The following is an 18,880-nucleotide window of genomic DNA, read 5'->3' as shown; positions in this document are numbered from 1 at the left end:
AATTATATCTCCTCAAGATTGTATGTATCACCCCGAGCAGTTTCTCAACCATTTGAGACTGCGCGCAGAATCTGAACAGGACGCGTCTCAGACTCTCTTCCCTTCATTTTATAGGTAACATTAAACTTTATTTATAAATAACAAAGACATATACAGTTTCTTCTTACCTGTATATATAGCCCACATTAGTATTCTGCTTATGTATATAGAATGTTGTCTATAATACTGGGTTATATTTTTATTTCTTTGACTCATAAGGTAATTCAGTATCTTTAACCAAACTTTAAAAACCTTTGAATTGATGGATTTCTTTTAATGTTTTTAAAAATGTTCTTTCCCTTTGGCTGGAGCACAAAATCTTACTGATATTAAAAGTATCTGATTGAATGCTGGCGTGCTGTCAAGACTTTGTTCAGTCCCAGCTAACTTCCAAGGTCATTCTGCTGATATTAAGTAAAAATTATCAGCGAGCTTTCTTCATCTCCTGACCCCTCTTCAAGGGTTTGTGTAAGTTCTGTGTAGTATGGGGAGAAAAAGAAAGTGCTTTTAAAAGATATACTGGTACCAATCCTGTGGCATCTTTATATTTTGGGTGATAGCCTCTATTCCTTTTGATTTAGGTCAAAATAAAGCAAAGAGAGACCTCTGAAATCCTTTAGAAAGGAGAGGGTAAAGGAAAAAACACCATATTTTGCCAGATGTTTTACATATATTATCTAAATTAAATTCATTTTATTCTTGCCATATACCTGTCAGATAGGTCTCATTAGTTCCTCATAAAGTGTTTTTATTTATAGATAATGAGCAAGTGGCTCAGAGAGGTTAATAACTTGCCAAAGGTCATAAAACTGTTAAATTATGGTGCCGGAATTTGAATGTAGATCTTTGGTGTCCAGGTCTCTTTCCCTGCTTTGTCAGAAGATAAATGAAAAATAAAATGGAGATGGTGTTTATTTAAAAAAACGTATGCTTACTCCCATTTGCTGGTTTTCCCTGCTCTACATTTAGTAGAAAAGCAAAGTTCAGTGAATTTCTTAAATTTCTCCTTTTGCTTTTGTAGACTCCCTTGTGGTCAGGGAAAGATACAGTTCCACAGAGCTGACATCCATGTGTAAGTTGCCATAGCCTTTCTCTGTGTGAATTGACAAGGTAAGAGGGAGAGCTGAGCAATGTAATGCTTCTAGGCAGGAAGGGAAACCCCTAAGTTCAGCATCTTCCCGATGTGGTTTGTTCTTTTCTTCTTCCTCCGCTTCATAAGAAGGAAACAAAACTGACCAATACAATGACAGTTTTGCCCTTGAAGTGGGTTCGGGTGTGCTCTCCTTAAACATGCCACTTTGGCATGAGGATTATTTTGATCTGAAGGAAACTGAGTCAACAGATCCAGGAAGAGTTCTCTGCACCCTGTGTGGCCAGTAGTCATTGCTGTCACTGCCACTCCCATGCAGGTTCCCATTGGATTCGGGCAGATGGTAAAGGAACAGTGGAGCCAAAAAATGGTGGGCCATTTCTTTATTAAAGTCTCGCACCAGCCGATGAGCAACACACACAGGAAAAACACTTCCCTTTCACTCAGGGACACATTTCACCCACTGACACATTCTCCAGTTCCACAACCAGGAGAATCTTCTCCAGCTTCCCCTAGAATCAAAGGCCCCACCAGTCTCAGCGGAGCTCGCAAAAGCCCCTGGGTTCTGGTTCCCCATCTGCACACCTTCTCTCTCTCTCTCTGTACAAACTGGCTTCTTCCTCAGCACTCTGCATTCTCTCTGCTCTCCCAGCAAAACATGGCTTCTCTTCTCTCTGCCTCTCCTTCTCCTTCTCCTCTTTTCAAAACTTTCTGACTAAGCCCCTCCTCCAGCAAACATTAGCAAGACAATGGTCCTTCCCAAGAAGGAAGTAATTTGCAATTTCACAGATCACAGACCTGACGCTGCTGCCCAGTGCCATTTTTTTTGTGTGTGTATTTTTTTGAAGTTGGAAACGGGGAGGCAGTCAGACAGACTCCCACATGCGCCCGACTGGGATCCACCCGGCATGCCCACCAGGGGGCGATGTTCTGCCCATCTGGGGCATTGCTCTGTTGCATCCAGAGCCATTCTAGTGCCTGAGGCAGAGGCCATGGAGCCATCCTCAGTGCCCGGGCCAACTTTGCTCCAATGGAGCCTTGGCTGCGGGAGGGGAAGAGAGAGACAGAGAGGAAGGAGAGGGGGAGGGGTGGAGAAGCAGATGGGCGCTTCTCCTGTGTGCCCTGGCCGGGAATCGAACCTGGGACTCCTGCACTCGAGGCCGCAGCTGTACCACTGAGCCAACTGGCCAGGGCTCACCCAGTGCCATTTTTTAACTGTAAAAGTGAGCAAACAAAAAAATACAAGTTTTGCAAACTCATTTGCCCAACAACTTTCTTACCTGACTAAAACTATGGCGTACACTTCTCTTATGAAGGTGTTTCCCTGCCTGTACTTCAGAGGGAGAAGGACTCTTATCACCTGATGTGGGTGAGTCTACATAATTAAACTCCATTGAAATAGGTGTATCTTCCATTAGCCCTTTCCTTTCTATTCCCTAGTTACCCACAATTTATCACCCTTTGAAGTCTCAAATCCTTTTTCCTTTCCTAAAATGGTCTCAGAAGTCCTCGTGTCTAACCACTTGTGTTTGACATCTTTTCTTCTGACTTTCCATTAAAATCTAAAATATTGATAGAAATTGTGTGCCTTTCTCCTGTTAATCTTTTACTTGTTTAATGTGTAAGCTCACCATCACTGAATGTAAGGGAGTAGAGGAAACTTTTTCTCCTTGACACCTAGAAGGGAAACTCGAACTTTATGAGGAATAATTTATTTTTCATATAGCTGAGGTATCTTTTGGCTACATCAAATGTTTATGCTTTTCGAAGTGATACTATGACTAATGACATTAGGATAGTATTTGTATAGCCCAGTGGGTTGATAGGCCAGGTATGCTTCCTTCTTCATTAATAAGTAAACTAAAAGAAAAAAAAAAATGAATAACCTGAGTCACTTCCCTTGGGCTAATTCAGAGAGGAAAATCTATAATCTTTTAAAAGGAAGACTATGAGGTTCCTGATAAATATAAAATTAGATAGAGTCAGGAGTTCTAGCTGGTTATTGTTATAAGGAGTTGGAACACCTAAGGAATTAAGGTTAATTTTAGAAATGACTGGTGCCCCCTTTGCAAAAACTATTATGAAATACTTATACCCACTGTGATAGCAAATAGTGCCAAATTTGGATGCAAATGGCCGCCCAGGCTGCCAATTACTATGTAAAGTTTGAGTTAAAGTATTTGGAAAATGTTTTGCCTTCGCCTTTTAACGTGTTCTTGTCTTACTTGTGATCTGAGCACATGTCCTAGATGGATTTTTACTGGACAGATGCACGTGGACAGAGGCTGGGGGTCACTATCAGAGGATGCTCATTTTGCCTTTATTTATGAATGTTGTTGATAACAGAAATATTATTGACCTAATATGTATCTTCTGAGTGATTTATCAGATCTACTTTTTTAATCTTTGATGGGCTTTAGAGTGAAAACTTATTTTACAGTCAAGTGACTTCCCTAGGATTTACGGCAGAGCAACTGATTCCCTAGTTTTATTTAGATATCACTCTTCTAGAATTAGGTTTTTTTTGTGTGTGAGGTTTTGTGTGTGTGTGTGTGTGTGTGTGTGTGTGTGTTTTGTGGGTAGAGGGGGTATAATTTACCTGAGTATCCATCTTATATATAGAATGGGGGATTGAGCAAGAAAGGACAAAAAGAAAAATAACCCACAACTCATGGATACCAACAGTGAGGTAAATGTGGAGGAGGGAAAATGTGGGAGGGTATAGGGTGGAGAAATGGTGGTGGCTGAAGACTTGACTTGGGGGAGGTGAGCATGTGCAATGTTCAGAAGTGTGTTACAGAGTAGGGCACTTGAGTCCTGTATAGTCATGTTAACCAGTTTCACCCCAATACATTCAATTAAAAATATATATATTTGTTTCTGTTCAATTCATTCTTAGATTAACGTCATGCTGTATTTCTGTGTAGCTTACTGTTCCTAAATTTTATAAGTTACAAAACTATACTACTGCCCAAATATCTGTTATTAATTTCATTAAGTATATACTGTCACCTCTCATGGCTTAGCTGTTCTTAGATTTTAAAGGACTTCCTGATAAAGCAAGATTGTTTGATATTATTATATTGGGTTGTCAGTTGAAACTAGTGTTTTTCTTTTTAATTCCACTGAATAGTTTTACAAATACTCAAAAGAGTTTTTCTCCTTCTCTCTTGGGGTTTGTGACATATGACTCTAAATTGGATTTCTTTAACGTTTTCCTCACAAGAAAACCTTACTTTTCTTTTTAAATAAATCTAAAACTTATTCCTTATACGGAGAAAATTTAGAGTTTATTTATAACCACATAGTATTCAAGTAAAAAAAACAAAAACCTCGTGTTGAAAATTCAGATACAATAGCTAAGAAATCACCTTACATTAAAAAATACTTTAAAATGATGTATGTGAAATCTAAAAAATAAATATACCTTAAATGCAATGACACACCTTAATTTTAGACATGATCTTGGGAATCTGAGTGACTGCAGCATCGACTGGAGCACAAAAGGACTACGGTGAGTATCCTCCCACTGGAGTCAAGCTAGCATATGAACACAGCTCCCTTTGAATTTCTGTATCTGTGGGTTTCTGTGTAGGCAGAAGACTTGCCACAGAAACAGGATAATACATAGGAGCTCTTAGAGAAAGAAATCTCCTTTTCTGGGTTTCTTTTTCATATACGCTTTTATCAGGGAAATGACTTACTTTTGAATTTTAACATTTCAAATAAAAACCATTTAAATATAGCAAATATCCCTCTATTGCAGAACCAAGCATTTAGGTTTATAGAACCACATAGCCTTTTGACATGGACAACTAAATCTCAAAACATTAAAGTAAAATATTTTTAATATCAAAACTTCTTTGAATATAAGTACTGTGTTTTCTTCAGATGTAAACATGACATTTTAGGCCTTTGAAATAAATTTTGGGTTTACCAAGCCAGCAGAATTTAACCATTACACTAAGGGGTCCTCTGGTTATGACATAGTTCTGTTCCTACGACAGTGATGTAACCCAACTTTTGGTATAAGTCGAAACACACCATAGTGTAACACAAATGGAACACTTGTGCTTTGTACAGTCCGGAACGGCTAGATAAGCATACTGGGGGCGCCGGCTCCCTCCCTCATAGCCGCGTTACTGCGTTTTCTTCCTACCTATGCAACCAGACTAGTTCGCCCACCTAGTCTATAAGTGTGACCCTAACGGCGTAAGCCTAAATGGTCATGTCTCATTTTTTTTTAAAGTTTTAATGGGAGTGAGCGTTATCAACTGGAAACTTTGTATATTGAGATTGCCATTACCCGAGGACCACCTGTATTGGTGAAGAATGAAATGAAAATTTGTGCCTGCAGATTTCCAAATTTTAATATGCCAGATAAATCCATTTTTAACTATAATTACTAATTTTATAAAAGCTTTTTTGAGATATAATTCACATAACATAAAATTTCTTCTGTATGTAGTCAACCGTCACCACAATCCATTTTAGATATTTTCATCAGCCTTGGAAGAATCCCTGTACCAAGCCACCTCCCTTTGCCCTTTTAACCCCAACTCCAGGCAACTGCTCATCTCCTTTCTGTGCCTTGATCTTTATGTTTTGTATATTTTATATAAATCATACAGTATGCGGTCCTTTGTATCTGGCATTTCACTTAGCAAAATGTTCTCAAGGTTCATCTATGTTGTAGTATGCAACAAATACTTTGGCTTTTTATGGCCAAATAATCCGTTACAGTGTGTGGACATACCATTTTATTTATGCATTTATCACTTGGTGGATGTTTGGGATTCCTTCCCCTTCTTGACTATTATGACTAATGCTGCTGTGAACATTAATGTATAAGTTTTTGTAGGGACATAGTTTTTTTTCTCTTTTGGATATAAACCTAGAAGTGTGTAGTATGTATTTGAAAACTTTAATTCCACATTGTTAAAAGTAAAGAACTTTCTGTGTATAATGAACTAGCATAAGAAAACATCTTTGAGAATTGGAAATGGTTTTTTAAAATTCTGGTTCTAGTATTTAAACCATTTATACCTCTAATTTTTTACATGGCCAGTGAGAGTTGAACTGGAAGACCTCTGTGGTCCATTTAAACTCTTAAACCTGTTCAGGGTGTGTGTGTGTGTGTGTGTGTGTGTGTGTGTGTGTGTGTGTTTCCTCATTCAGCAAACATTTGTTAAGTATCTACTTCAGCAGATTTGTGCAAGGACTCGGGACTAGTGAGTCCGCAGGGGAGCCTGGAGTCTAGTAAGAAGTTGGGGAGTGGGAACTCTTCAGTTAACAGTGAGAAACCATTGTGCGTGCCCAGAGAAGGGTGGTGATCACTAATGTTGGGGACCATTGAGGAGTGATACGTCACCCATCGTGGGTCAGGGTATGGGTGGCAATCTAGGAAAGTCTCTTGGTGGAAATGACACCTAAGCAATCCTCAGGAATCAGCCAAGTGGATCAAGAGGAAAATGATATTATATAACAAAAGTTACTTGGTAATCATTCATGCTTAAAATTTTGAGTTAAATGAATCGTTAAGGTTGACCAAGGAAGAAAATGCTGTAACTTTTTTTTTTTACTACTCATTGCCAGACTTCCTAGTTATTTTTCTCATTGTAAAAGAATGTAAAACAAGCTGATTAAGCTTAAAATAACTTTTAACTCTACTTGAACTCTTACTTGAATCATTCTAGTCACCTTCAAAATTTACCTGACCTCTTACATGAACTTTTCTAGTTACTGTCAAAACTATTTGGGAATTCAGTTTGTTTGTTTTTTTTCAAGAAGAAATTAAACTTTATTTGTTTAAACATTTAATTTTTTAGTAGTTAAATAGCTCCTCTCAAGGAAATGCCTGGGAAATGGCCTTGGATGAGGGTCCTCAATGAGTAGCGCTGTTGGTCTAGAAATGGCTGTTGGTCTAGTGTGATGGCTGTTGGTCTAGCGTGATGGCTGTTGGTCTAGAAATGGCTGTTGGTCTAGTGTGATGGCTGTTGGTCTAGCGTGATGGCTGTTGGTCTAGAAATGGCTGTTGGTCTAGTGTGATAGCTGTTGGTCTAGCGTGATGGCTGTTGGTCTAGCGTGATGGCTGTTGGTCTAGTGTGATGGCTGTTGGTCTAGCGTGATGGCTGTTGGTCTAGCGTGATGGCTGTTGGTCTAGTGTGATGGCTGTTGGTCTAGAACTGGCTGTTGGTCTAGCGTGATGGCTGTTGGTCTAGTGTGATAGCTGTTGGTCCAGCGTGATGGCTAGCTTCCCCCTGGGCGTGGGGATACGGGGATGAGCCTGAGGCCTGGCTGCAACATCAGATTTGGGGAGGGCAGCTTTCTTCCAGGAGACCTCTCAAGGTAAAGCCTTTTCTTGAGGCTCTTGGCCTCACCCACTTTTCCTTCCTTCTTCTCCCTCCCCTCTCCCTCCCTCTCTCCTTTTCTTTTCTTCATTTCTTTCTTCCTTTTCCTTCCTTCCTTCCTCCCTCCCTTCCTCCCTTCCTTCCTCCCTCCTTTCCTTTATTTCAAGATATAATTGACATATAACATTGTAAGTTTAAGATGTACAGAGTGTTGATTTGATACATTTCTATATTGCAGTATGATTACCACTATGACGTTAGCTAACACTTCCATCAGCCCATAATTATCATTTCTGTTTTGTTGTGAGAAATTTAAGATCTAGTCTCTTAGCAACTTTGAGGAATGTAGTACGGTATTGTGAACTATAATCACAGTGCTGTGCATTAGATCTCCAGAACTTATGCATCTTCTAACTGGGAATTTATACCGTTTGACCTACATCTCCCTAATTCCCTCACTCCCTGGCCTCTGGTAACTACCATTCTACTCTTTGTTTCTAGGAGTTCAACTTTCTTAGATTCCACAAATAAGTGATATGACGCAGTATGTATCTTTTGCTGTCTAACAAATACTTACTGTATATATTAAGTATATATAAATACTTACTGTATATTATATTATATATGTATATCTTTTAAAAAAATTATTCATTTTAGAAAGCGGAGAAAGAGAGAGAGAGAGAGAGAGACAAAGGGGGAGGAGCAGGAAGCATCAACTCCCATATGTGCCTTGACTAGGCAGGCCCAGGGTTTTGAATTAGCTACCTCAGCATTCCAGGTCAATGCTTTATCCACTGCCCCACCACAGGGCAGATATATATATATATATATCTTTAAAATAAGAAATATATATATATATAAATCTTTAAAATAAGAATGCAGAAACATTTCTTTCCTGAGCATAATGACTGAGACATACACGGAAAATGACTGGGACATGAATGACAACTCTTAATTTTAATTCATAAATGCAGTTTTCTGTTTTTTTCATATATCCTTGGTTTTGTACATATTATTTCAGGGTCTTGGTATTTTAATTTGGCAGAATGTCTCAAATTTTAGTTCCATATCTATAAGTGGACGAGATTCATGTTGACCTCAGCTTTCATGATTTATTACCATGAGGCAAATCAAACATAGACTAGAGAGGAGGGAAACAACCTTTCTTAGATGAAGCAATACATTCTTAGCTTAGGCTGTTAGGATTTTTTTTTTTTTCTACAAATGTGACAGGCTGCTCATTCTCTGGCAGTGACCTCTACCTTGGCCCTGACTGAGCTGGCACGATGGCTCTTTGTGCAAATATTTTCTCAACCTTCAATTTGTCACAAGTAGCTAAGCATTATCCCATGAATAATAGATTTATGATTTCTGTAGCTTTAGCGGAGCGGCTGGGGTACTAACTTGTTCCAGCTGTGTTTCTTGGATCTGGTTGTTCTTCTCAGGAACTGGCCTTTCTGAGCAAGAAGGCAATGAATGGCCAGTTAACTAGATTTGCAATAAGTGTACTGGGGAAGATTAATCTGAAGATGGATTTAGATCACCTGTAACACTTTAGGCTTTGGATGATCTGAATGTAACATGTGGCCTATATCATGGGGCCAGGTAGCTACTATGTTACCGATAGGGAGATTGGGTATTAGAGAGAATGACAGTCTTGCCCAAAAGTTGTCCCATTCTTAATTTAATACATATGTTCTGACTCCAAGGTCCCTGTTCTTTTTATTCTATTGTAGTATTATAATATAATGCAAATATAATATAATATAGTGAATAGATTTTCAATGGTGAGAAAATAGCTACTTCCTGGACAGAGTAATTAAAAAGAAATACAACACAGAAGTAGCAATTATTACATTTTCTGAGTTTGTTATATGAAACAATGGGGAGATTTTACTTCACGGTATTAGCCTTATGAAATTTTAATCCCTTTTTATTAAATGCTGTGAAAACAAGGAACGTCACAAAAAAAGTAAAAAATATATTCTCTGCATTATAAAAATAATGTATGTGTTCCCATATTTTGGTGATTGTTGTTTACTAAGGTATTTTCTGCCTCAGATGAGAAATTCCTACAGTTAAAGAGGCCACATTATTTTTTAACCTACTGATGTTGAGTCTAGTATTGCTTATTGGAAGAAGTATAGGATTTTTGTGTTGGTAGGTGGAAGGAGAAGATTTTCTACAATAGATAAGAGTAGCTTGAATAACATCATGTTTTAGGGGCAACTGGAATTAACTGATTACGGTTGATGGGGCTTTATGTGCTAGCCCTGGGATATGGACGTAATTAAAAGGGTAATAAAGACCAGTATTGACTATTGTTGAGTAAAAGGGGAATTTAAAGAAAGTAATTTAGTAAGATTGTTGTCTAGGAGATGTGGGACAAACAGAAGGCTAGAACAATGTCTGATAGCAATTGCAATAGTGAGATGTGTGGAGAGCCAAGAAGGGAGTTTGGGACGTCAGCCTTCCCCTGAAGGACACGTCGATAAGAGACGAGTGGGCATTGCTGATGCGGGGGAGTTGTCAGTGGTGGAGTATGTGAGACCACGATGAGGACAGTCATTGGATTGTATTCTGAGTGAGGGTTTGTGACTAGAGGAGAAGGTTCATAGGGATGAGAGAGAGAGAACTTGAGATCAGATCAGAGAGAGTCTCAAAAGTTAGGAAGACAAGTTTAATTAAGTGTGTAAGTGAAGACAAGTTATAGAGAAGAGGAAAATAAGGAGAAATTTCAGTTTGAGAAATTGATGACACCATTTAGGAAATTAGTTGTGGTTTTAGGATCTTGGACTCTGGTATCAATAGGATTTGAAAGAGGAAGGATGTGATATTGGAAGAACTGAACGAGGCAAGTCTGGATATAAGTAGAAGTTCTCAAACTTGAATGTGCACTAGAATCACCTGAGGAGCTTGTTAAAATTCCCACATACCACCCTTTGAGGTTCTGATTTTTGAAGGATGGGTAGATTGCCTTTTTACTCTAGGTAATTCTGACGTTTGTGGTAAATCAGAGTTCCCGGCCAGAGAGACTGGGATAATCACAGGTGCAGAAACCGATGAAGGGAGTAATTGTGAGCCACATGGTGAGTTTGGTTTTAGACAAGTGTGATCTTTATATGCCACAATGAAGTTGATGATCAGACATCCAAGTGGAAAGAGCTGTCCTGGACAGAGCGCATCTGTCTGGCTGTGAGAGTGGATGACATAGAAAGAGGGAGGGTGTTGGAAAAAGAGCAAGAGTATGACCTTTTTCTTCTGATGAACTTACCTCCGAAACATCCAGGCACACTGAGGGGCCTCTTCAGTTAGGGCAGCCCAGCGGAGCTTCAGTCTTGTTTTTCTTCTAGAGAACATCAACATGTTTTGTTTTGTTTTCTCAACTCCTGGGAAATATGCATAAATGTTTTTGACAGAGTCAAGCTGGTCCTGACAGAGCTAACAGTATTTTCAACCACTGTAGACAGCTGTTTCAGCTATTCAGTCGAGGCGCATTAAAATACTTCATAAGTAAGTAGAGAACTGTTAATTATTAGAGTACTAATCTGTGACAATGTGTCAGTGACTTACTTAGCTCTGTGGCCTCTATTCCTTACCTATCTCAATGTAGGCACTTAATTGTTATTATGTTAATACCATCTGAAATAGCCTTGTTTATTTGTGATTCTTAATCTGCATTTTTAGGGACCCCAGGAAGCTTTTCTGATAATTTTAGCTCATATTTTGAACTTCTCAAAAATTCTAATTTTTTTTAAAAAAAAAATTCTGAAAACAAATACTGTATAGTACTGTTTAGAAGAGTTGGGTATATATATATAAATTGCTCTGGTCTCTAAATCAAATAAGTAGTGACAGTGTACTTCACCTCCCAGAATTATACGGGTCACTGTGATAAAGGAATCAGAGTCCGTTCATACAAGAAGCAAAGTAGGCTGGTACCTTGAAGCCCTTCTTTGCTGTAGAATAGTAGGTTTTATAAAACGTTAAGCAAGCTCATTCACCTCTGGACAAGCTTGAGGTCTTTGAAACTGCGCCATCTGAGTGGAGGAGGCCTAATATAAAGTGACTTATTCTTAAACATATTCAGAAATGCCATGGGCCAAATGGAATCCCATGAAACCTAACCTATATACAGATAGTTTCCAGCATACGGGCCAGTTGTGTTTCAAAAGTTTATGTGTAAGGCAGCTGTTTGGAACTCAGAACACATTTTTTTTCCTGTCTTACTGAAATAGTATTAAAAATATTGGCAATGTTCCCAGGCCAGCTCACAAATCTTTTTAACCCAAAATGTACCTTAAATTTTAACTATAGTTTTACTTTATTAAATGGATATTTTTGTTTCTGTGAGAAAAAACATTCCAAATCAGTTTTTTAAAAGCTCAGTTATCTTTGACTGATTAGCTAGCTGGGTTAGGGTCTTGTCAAGGGTCAGGCTTGGTACCAGTAATTTATTAGCTGTACATTTGTAAACAGCTATTCCCTCCCCATGGGAAGGTATCTTTTTAGGTTATTCATTCCCCCGGTGATTAGTTTTAGAAAGATGGCCTCAGCTTTTTACAGTTTCCTTTTTATACTTTCTCTGCTCTCCACATGTGGGTGCATGTTCATAAATCGGGTTGCCTGTGACAGATTTTGCTACAAAATGTCTAGTGTTCCTCTATTTCATAACCGGCATTAATTAATAGGGTTAATCACTTTCTGTCTTAAACAAGGCTGGTGAGGACTTATGATGGAAAGCTTGTTTGGGCAATCATCTGTTATCTGGCAAGGATAGTGATGACTAGTGTTATCAAGCACAAGGAAATGAAATACCTACTACATTATCAATGACATAAAATTGTACGAAATGTCATAACGTTATCTGTTATGTTGGGTTTGAATTCTTTGACCTTTAGTGAGCCATCCATAGCAAATTATCTCTATGATAACAAACATGTTTTATTTTTAATGCATATTTTGTTTTGACTGTTCATGGTGGGTGAATAGGTATTCATTAGAAAGGGGATCTGTAAAAGAATGATTAAACCTTTTTCAGGTTTAACCTTAAAGAATGTTTTACCTTGATGAGATTGTTATTGTTTTCCGGGGGATTGAGGATCTGGACCGTCTCACTCCTTTAATTATTCTCTCCACATACAGCTTTTGAGGGTCTACTGTGTGTTGGGCTCTCAGCAACTGGAAGCATGTTATTGCTTTTCCTTACTGTGAGGAAGATCGCAGGAAATGGTGGCTCAGATGTTCTGGGGTGGATCAAGAATATAGTTTTAACGTATTAAATTTGAGGTACCTGTTAGGCATTTAAGTTGAGATATTCAGTAGGGAAAGTCTGGGTTGAAGAGAGAAATTTGTCAGTTGTCACTGGAGAGTGGATATAAAAGAAAGGATTGGAGAGATAACGAAATCCCCAGTCAAGATGAGAAGAGTAGCCAGTGAACAAGAACCAAGGCAGTTGGTGCCAAGTTAAAAAATGTTTCAAGAAAAAGGGAATGGTCAATTCTGTTACAAGTTGCTTGTAGTACAGCTAATATTAAAATGGATCTTTGAACACATTGGTGACTTCTGACAAGTCATTTTCATGGGAGGGGGAGACAAAAGCCTGCATGGGGTAGGTTCAGGAGAGAATTTAACGGAGAGAAGTGAAACAGGTAATCAGACAATTGGCAGGCTGAGCTCGAGAGGGTGGCTGGCAGTGTTTCCGGCTCTGAGGAAGGGTGGGAGATGGGACCAGATGAGGGAATAGAGAGAGCATCATGGGAACCAGAGACCAGGTGGTGAAGTATGATTTGTGCTCCTTGAGCTTCTTGTGGAGACTGTTGTGAAGTGGGATGGAGGGACATGATGCGTTTAGCCCCAGTAGTCTACAAAGTAGATTGTGAGTCAATGCTGATGAAGGTTGTAGCCTTGGTCTTGGCCAATAAAATGGTTTCCTTTAGAACATTTTGCTAAGGAATAGTCAAGGAAAGTGAGTTGCCCCAGTTTACCTGATATTAACTGTACCCAAAAGGCAAACTATGGCTATCTAGTACAGATAAATTCTGCATGTTTTCAATCAAGTTATGATAATAAACTAGACTAAAATAGAAATAGCTTTTTGAAAGAATAAATTCTTGAGAGAATGCATAAATGTTTTAGTAAATTTCTGAATGCCTGATAAATAATTTTGAGTGTGAATAGTATTTTTCCTACATATTTATTCCTTTCTTTACATTGCTTAATAATTCTACATTGCCACATCATTCCTCAGTATTTTTTTGTCTTGGTCTTTTATTATGGGGCTGCATTCATTTTCAACCGGCAAATTTTTGCAGGGTACTTTTCTTCGAAATAAACACTAGTCATATTTAGAATGAAGTCATGACACAGTGTAAGTATTCTGACCACTGTTTTGACTTTTTCAGTGTTCATACAAATTCTAGACTAATTCATTTTTCAGTCTCCATTTGATTTGAGTTTCAGAGTAATATTCTTTCCTAAAACATCAAAATTTTTAATGACAGAATTTGAGTTGCTTAAGTTTAGGGAGCTTTCTGAACAAATTCTGAAGGAAGAAATAGTTCTTTTACTATTAGTAATTACTTATTTGAACAAACTCATACTACTTTATATGTCAAATCTGTCACGTACTTGTAAATCCAGATCAAAATTTTAGTTGTGTTTTAGCCATAAGCTGCCTTGATTTCAGTTGAATAATGGCGACATATTCCACACATCTCTGTCATGAGTCTGGGGACAACATCGCCATGAATCAGCGCTGTCTCACGTGAGTTTTGTTGGAGGTCTCTCAATGGGATGTGTGGTGTTAGTGTATCACCCTTATATTTTTACAGAAGATAAGTGCTAATGATAAATGCTATTTAGCTAATAGATGCAGTGTTGACAGTAATTTTAGGTTACATCTAGATAATGTGAACTTAAATTTTTTATTTATAGAAAGACTTTTTCAGTTGACTTGGCAGTTACTTGTAATCTGTTATTATCAAGATCACCCCATAGAAGATTTCTGAAGAGACTTTGAACCATGTGTAGGCATTACCTCTTAATTTTCCACCAGGGAGGTATCTGCGGTGGCTTAGGTGGATGAGTAAGGCTTGTCACCTGGTTTTGTTTTGAATGGTAACTGTACTGCTCTTTTGTATAGCCTATGGCCAGTTATTTAACATAGTGGAAGCCAAATTCTAGCTTGATGTTATATAGGTATAAATCACAATTACCTAATAAGAGGAAAGGAAAAGTTGTGTATAATTCATACAGGTTGACAATGCAAAAAACCATTGTCTTTTGGCTTTGGAATACCTTTTAGTACTTGTGAAGACTGAAATAGTAGATCTGAAAATTAATACTTGTGAAGAACCATTGGTATAATTGTCCAGATCAATGTTTTTACAAAACGATTGACCACAACTTTAATTTATGGTAAGAATTCATTCTACACTCCACTCTACACATTGTCTTACACATTTTTGTGAGTGTATATGTATGTGCACATGTGTTAATAGTTATAATATGTAATACATGATATATGTTTCATGAAATACCTTTATATCATACAGTATATTAGAATGTTTCTATTCTAATTAATTGAAAATATTGCACAAGAGCTAAGTTGATTTCGTAGCCCACTGCTGGCTCATTACTGGCTGAGTGAATAATACCAGCTAGTTGATCCTAAGGTGCTCCCCGGGCTATAGAATATTTTATATAAAAGTAACTTTTTTTCTGATTCTCATGAGAATGGTGGTAAAAGTATTGAATATTTGCTTAAAACCCACTGATCCTAAAAGTGATCTTCACCATCAGACATCTTAAGAAATGGTGATGATGGAGTAATTTATTCATACAACAAATCTTTATTGAGTGGCAGTTGTGTGTCAGGCTCTGAGCTAACCACTGCACGTTCTAAGGTGGAAAAAAAACAGGCTGTCTTCAACTCTGCGGAACTTCCAGTGTAGCAGAAGAGATGACAAAACAAGTAAGTGAATTGGCCCTGGCCGGTTGGCTCAGTGGTAGAGCGTCGGCCTGTCGTGCAGAAGTCCCGGGTTCGATTCCCGGCCAGGGCACACAGGAAAAGAACCCATCTGCTTCTCCACCCCTCCCCCTCTCCTTCCTCTCTGTCTCTCTCTTCCCCTCCCACAGCCGAGGCTCCATTGGAGCAAAGATGGCCCGGGCGCTGGGGATGGCTCCTTGGCCTCTGCCCCAGGCGCTAGAGTGGCTCTGGTCGAAACAGAGCGACGCCCCGAAGGGGCAGAGCATCGCCCCCTGGTGGGCAGAGCTTCGCCCCTGGTGGGTGTGCCGGGTGGATCCCGGTCAGGCGCATGCGGGAGTCTGTCTGTCTCTCCCCGTTTCCAGCTTCAGAAAAAACAAACAAAAACAAGTAAGTGAATATTTGTAAATTACTATACCATTGTGATAGAGAAGACGGTTGATTGCTCACAGTTTTAAAATTACCCATTTATGTATAGTTGAAGGAATGAAAACGGGAGCTAGAAGCCTAGGGTTTTGGTCAGATCCTGTTTCACAGGCAGGGTGCTCCCTTCTCTACATGCCCTCTTAGCAGGTGGTCTACTGTTCAATTTTAAAGGCTCTTATTATTAAAGATAATTGTCTTGGGGCATTTTTTTCTGTTTCTATTACAGATTATTGTTATTTATTTGCTTTGTATTACAGATACTGTTCTTTTTAACCTCCAGTTTCTGTTTAGTGTGTGTGTGTGTATAAAATATATATAGAATATATTTTTTTTAGCAAAAGAGAGACACACAGACAGGGACAGACAGGAAGGGAGAGAGATGAGAAGCATCAATTCTTTGTTGTGGCACTTTAGTTGTTCATTGATTGCTTTCTTAAATGTACCTTGACTGGGGGGTTCTGGCCGAGCCAGTGACCCCATGCTCAAGCCAGTGAGTGACCTTGGGCTCAAGCCAGTGACCTTTGGGCTCAAGCCAGTGACCCCATACTCAATCTGGATGAGCCCACTCTCAAGCCAGCAACCTTGGCGATTTGAACTTGGGTCCTCTGAGTCCCAGTCTGACGTTCTATCCATTGTGCTACCACCTGGTAAGGCTTTATTTAGTATTTTTTAAAAAAATTCTCATCTTAGGTAGTTTATCATGGTTAACTTATATTTATAATTATACATATTTATATATACATTCTAATATAAATAACTTTGTTTTTAATTTTTTCACATTAATACCCATATTTCCATAGCAGTCATGAAGAAAAATGAGGTTGTTACAAATTGTTGTAATTATGGAGGAGGGTTTCTTATGAATGAGAGTGTTTTCCAGACTCCTCTCTGTGAAATGGAATCACACAATTTTCATATTTTCTAATTTAATTCTAATAGCTGATTGTGTTGCCATGTGTGGCTGCCTGTGAGGAACTTTTGAGAATAATGAGATATTAAAGAAGACTGGGCATGTGGGAGGAGAGGACATAGTAGCCCTTTTCAGATTTTCAGTGGAATAGGGATTGTATAACTTTTTAAAGCTTTGGAAACTAACCTGAGATCAGCTGGTAGAAAATGCTATGTGTCAGAACTTGATGGCTAGGGAGAAAACCTTCTATTCCAGGGGTCGGGAACCTATGGCTCGTGAGCCAGATGTGGCTCTTTTGATGGCTGCATCTGTCTCGCGGACAAATCTTTAATAAAAAAAAATAATAATAACGTGAAAAATATAAAACATTCTCATGTATTACAATCCATTCATTTTCTACCTCTCATGTTCATGGTTGTAGGTGGCTGGAGCCAATCACAGCTGTCCTCCAGGACAACATCAAATTTTTATTGGGTAATGCCTAACGTACACGGGTCGTTGTATGGCTTTTATGGAATTACATTTTAAAATATGTGGCATTCATGGCTCTCTCAGCCAAAAATGTTCCCGACCCCTGGCCTAAAGTATAACGTTTTAGGTATCTTCCTTGAATGCTATAATATATCATATTGTACACAGAAGAATTTCTCCTCACGTTTAAGATAGGATATTAAATAATTTAGAATAAAAGAGAGTTGTACTTCAAAGGACAATTAATGTTTTATAAGAATAAAGCTAAAATCTACATGTCATATATTATAGTAACATGGGCTATGTAAAAATGTTTAAAACCATGAAGTTTATACCACTTATGTATAAGCCAGTTTTTAAATCTCAAAAAAGAATGCCCTTGCCTTTTGAAAAGATTTAGAATAATTTTTCCCTGTTGACTTATTTGCCAACTTATTTTTATACCAATTGCTCCTCATCCCATTACATACATTTGTGTTATTTAGATTTTAGCTTTATTCTTATAAAACATTAATTGTCCTTTGAACTACAACTCTCTTTTATTCTAAATTATTTAATATCCTATCTTAAACGTGAGGAGAAATTCTTCTGTGTACAAGTTTTTGTTGGTTGCATTAGAAAGTAGCTAATACAGTGAAAACTCACAGCTGGGCCAGAGACCTAGAGATCGATCATCTGTGTCTCCACATGGGAAGCTCTTATCTCCTGATATTTGGTCATCATCACTACTAAAACACCAGAAAATTTTGTTAGAAGCAGATGTTGAGGTTATGTAGACATAACCCAAATGTGTATATTGCAACCCTGGAGGAAATAATTCAATTAAAACAACAAAAAAAAATCAAGAATATTATAGGTCATTGGTGATTTGATGATAAAACTTTTATATCTTCTCATATTCTAGTATTTATTTTAGACATTTGTAATTTATTGCTGGAAATCAGGACAGCTCAGCAGTTTTGTAAGTTTTTTTTCTTCCTAAATATTTTCAAACAATAATACTGTGTATTTAAGTAATTAGTGAGTTGGAAAGAATGAGCCAATTTCCAGTAAATCTGACTAGATTACAAAACCAGCGTAAATTCTTTTTGCATATAAAAACAATTTTTGAGTAGTATCTGAATTATGTAGGTAATTCTTTTTGTTACAGTTTCTTTCTTTCTTTTTTTTTTTTTTACAGAGACAGAGAGAGTCAGAGAGAGGGATAGATAGGGACAGACAGACAGGAATGCAGAGAGATGAGAAGCATCAATTATTAGTTTTTCGTTGCGACACCTTAGTTGTTCATTGATTGCTTTCTCATATGTGCCTTGACCGTGGGCCTTCAGCAGACCGAGTAACCCCTTGCTCGAGCCATCGACCTTGGGTCAAGCTGGTGAGCTTTGCTCAAACCAGATGAGCCTGTGCTCAAGCTGGCGACCTCGGGGTCTCGAACCTGGGTCCTCCGCATCCCAGTCTGATGCTCTATCCACTGCGCCACCACCTGGTCAGGCCTGTTACAGTTTCTTAACTGTTGTTGAAAATAGTAGGAAAGTGAAATGAGAAACTTAAATTACTTTATTAAAAATGAGGAGAGATTAGAGAGATGAATAGGCAGAACACAGGAT

General features: G+C 38.2%; 1 protein-coding gene and 1 non-coding gene across 11 annotated transcripts in view; both read left to right on the top strand.

Moving 5' to 3' along the window:
* PPP1R9A (protein phosphatase 1 regulatory subunit 9A) overlaps window positions 1-18,880 on the top strand; it is a 293,914-nt gene that overhangs the window by 61,978 nt on the left and 213,056 nt on the right. The window lies entirely within an intron of this gene.
* TRNAD-GUC (transfer RNA aspartic acid (anticodon GUC)) lies at window positions 15,467-15,542 on the top strand. The gene has a single exon. It is a non-coding gene; the product is annotated as a tRNA-Asp (tRNA).

Source organism: Saccopteryx leptura, chromosome 12 (assembly GCF_036850995.1).
Source record: "Saccopteryx leptura isolate mSacLep1 chromosome 12, mSacLep1_pri_phased_curated, whole genome shotgun sequence".
In the NCBI taxonomy this organism is placed as follows: domain Eukaryota; kingdom Metazoa; phylum Chordata; class Mammalia; order Chiroptera; family Emballonuridae; genus Saccopteryx; species Saccopteryx leptura.
Note: the sequence above shows the minus strand (reverse complement) of the source record. Positions and strands in the feature narration are given on the sequence as shown.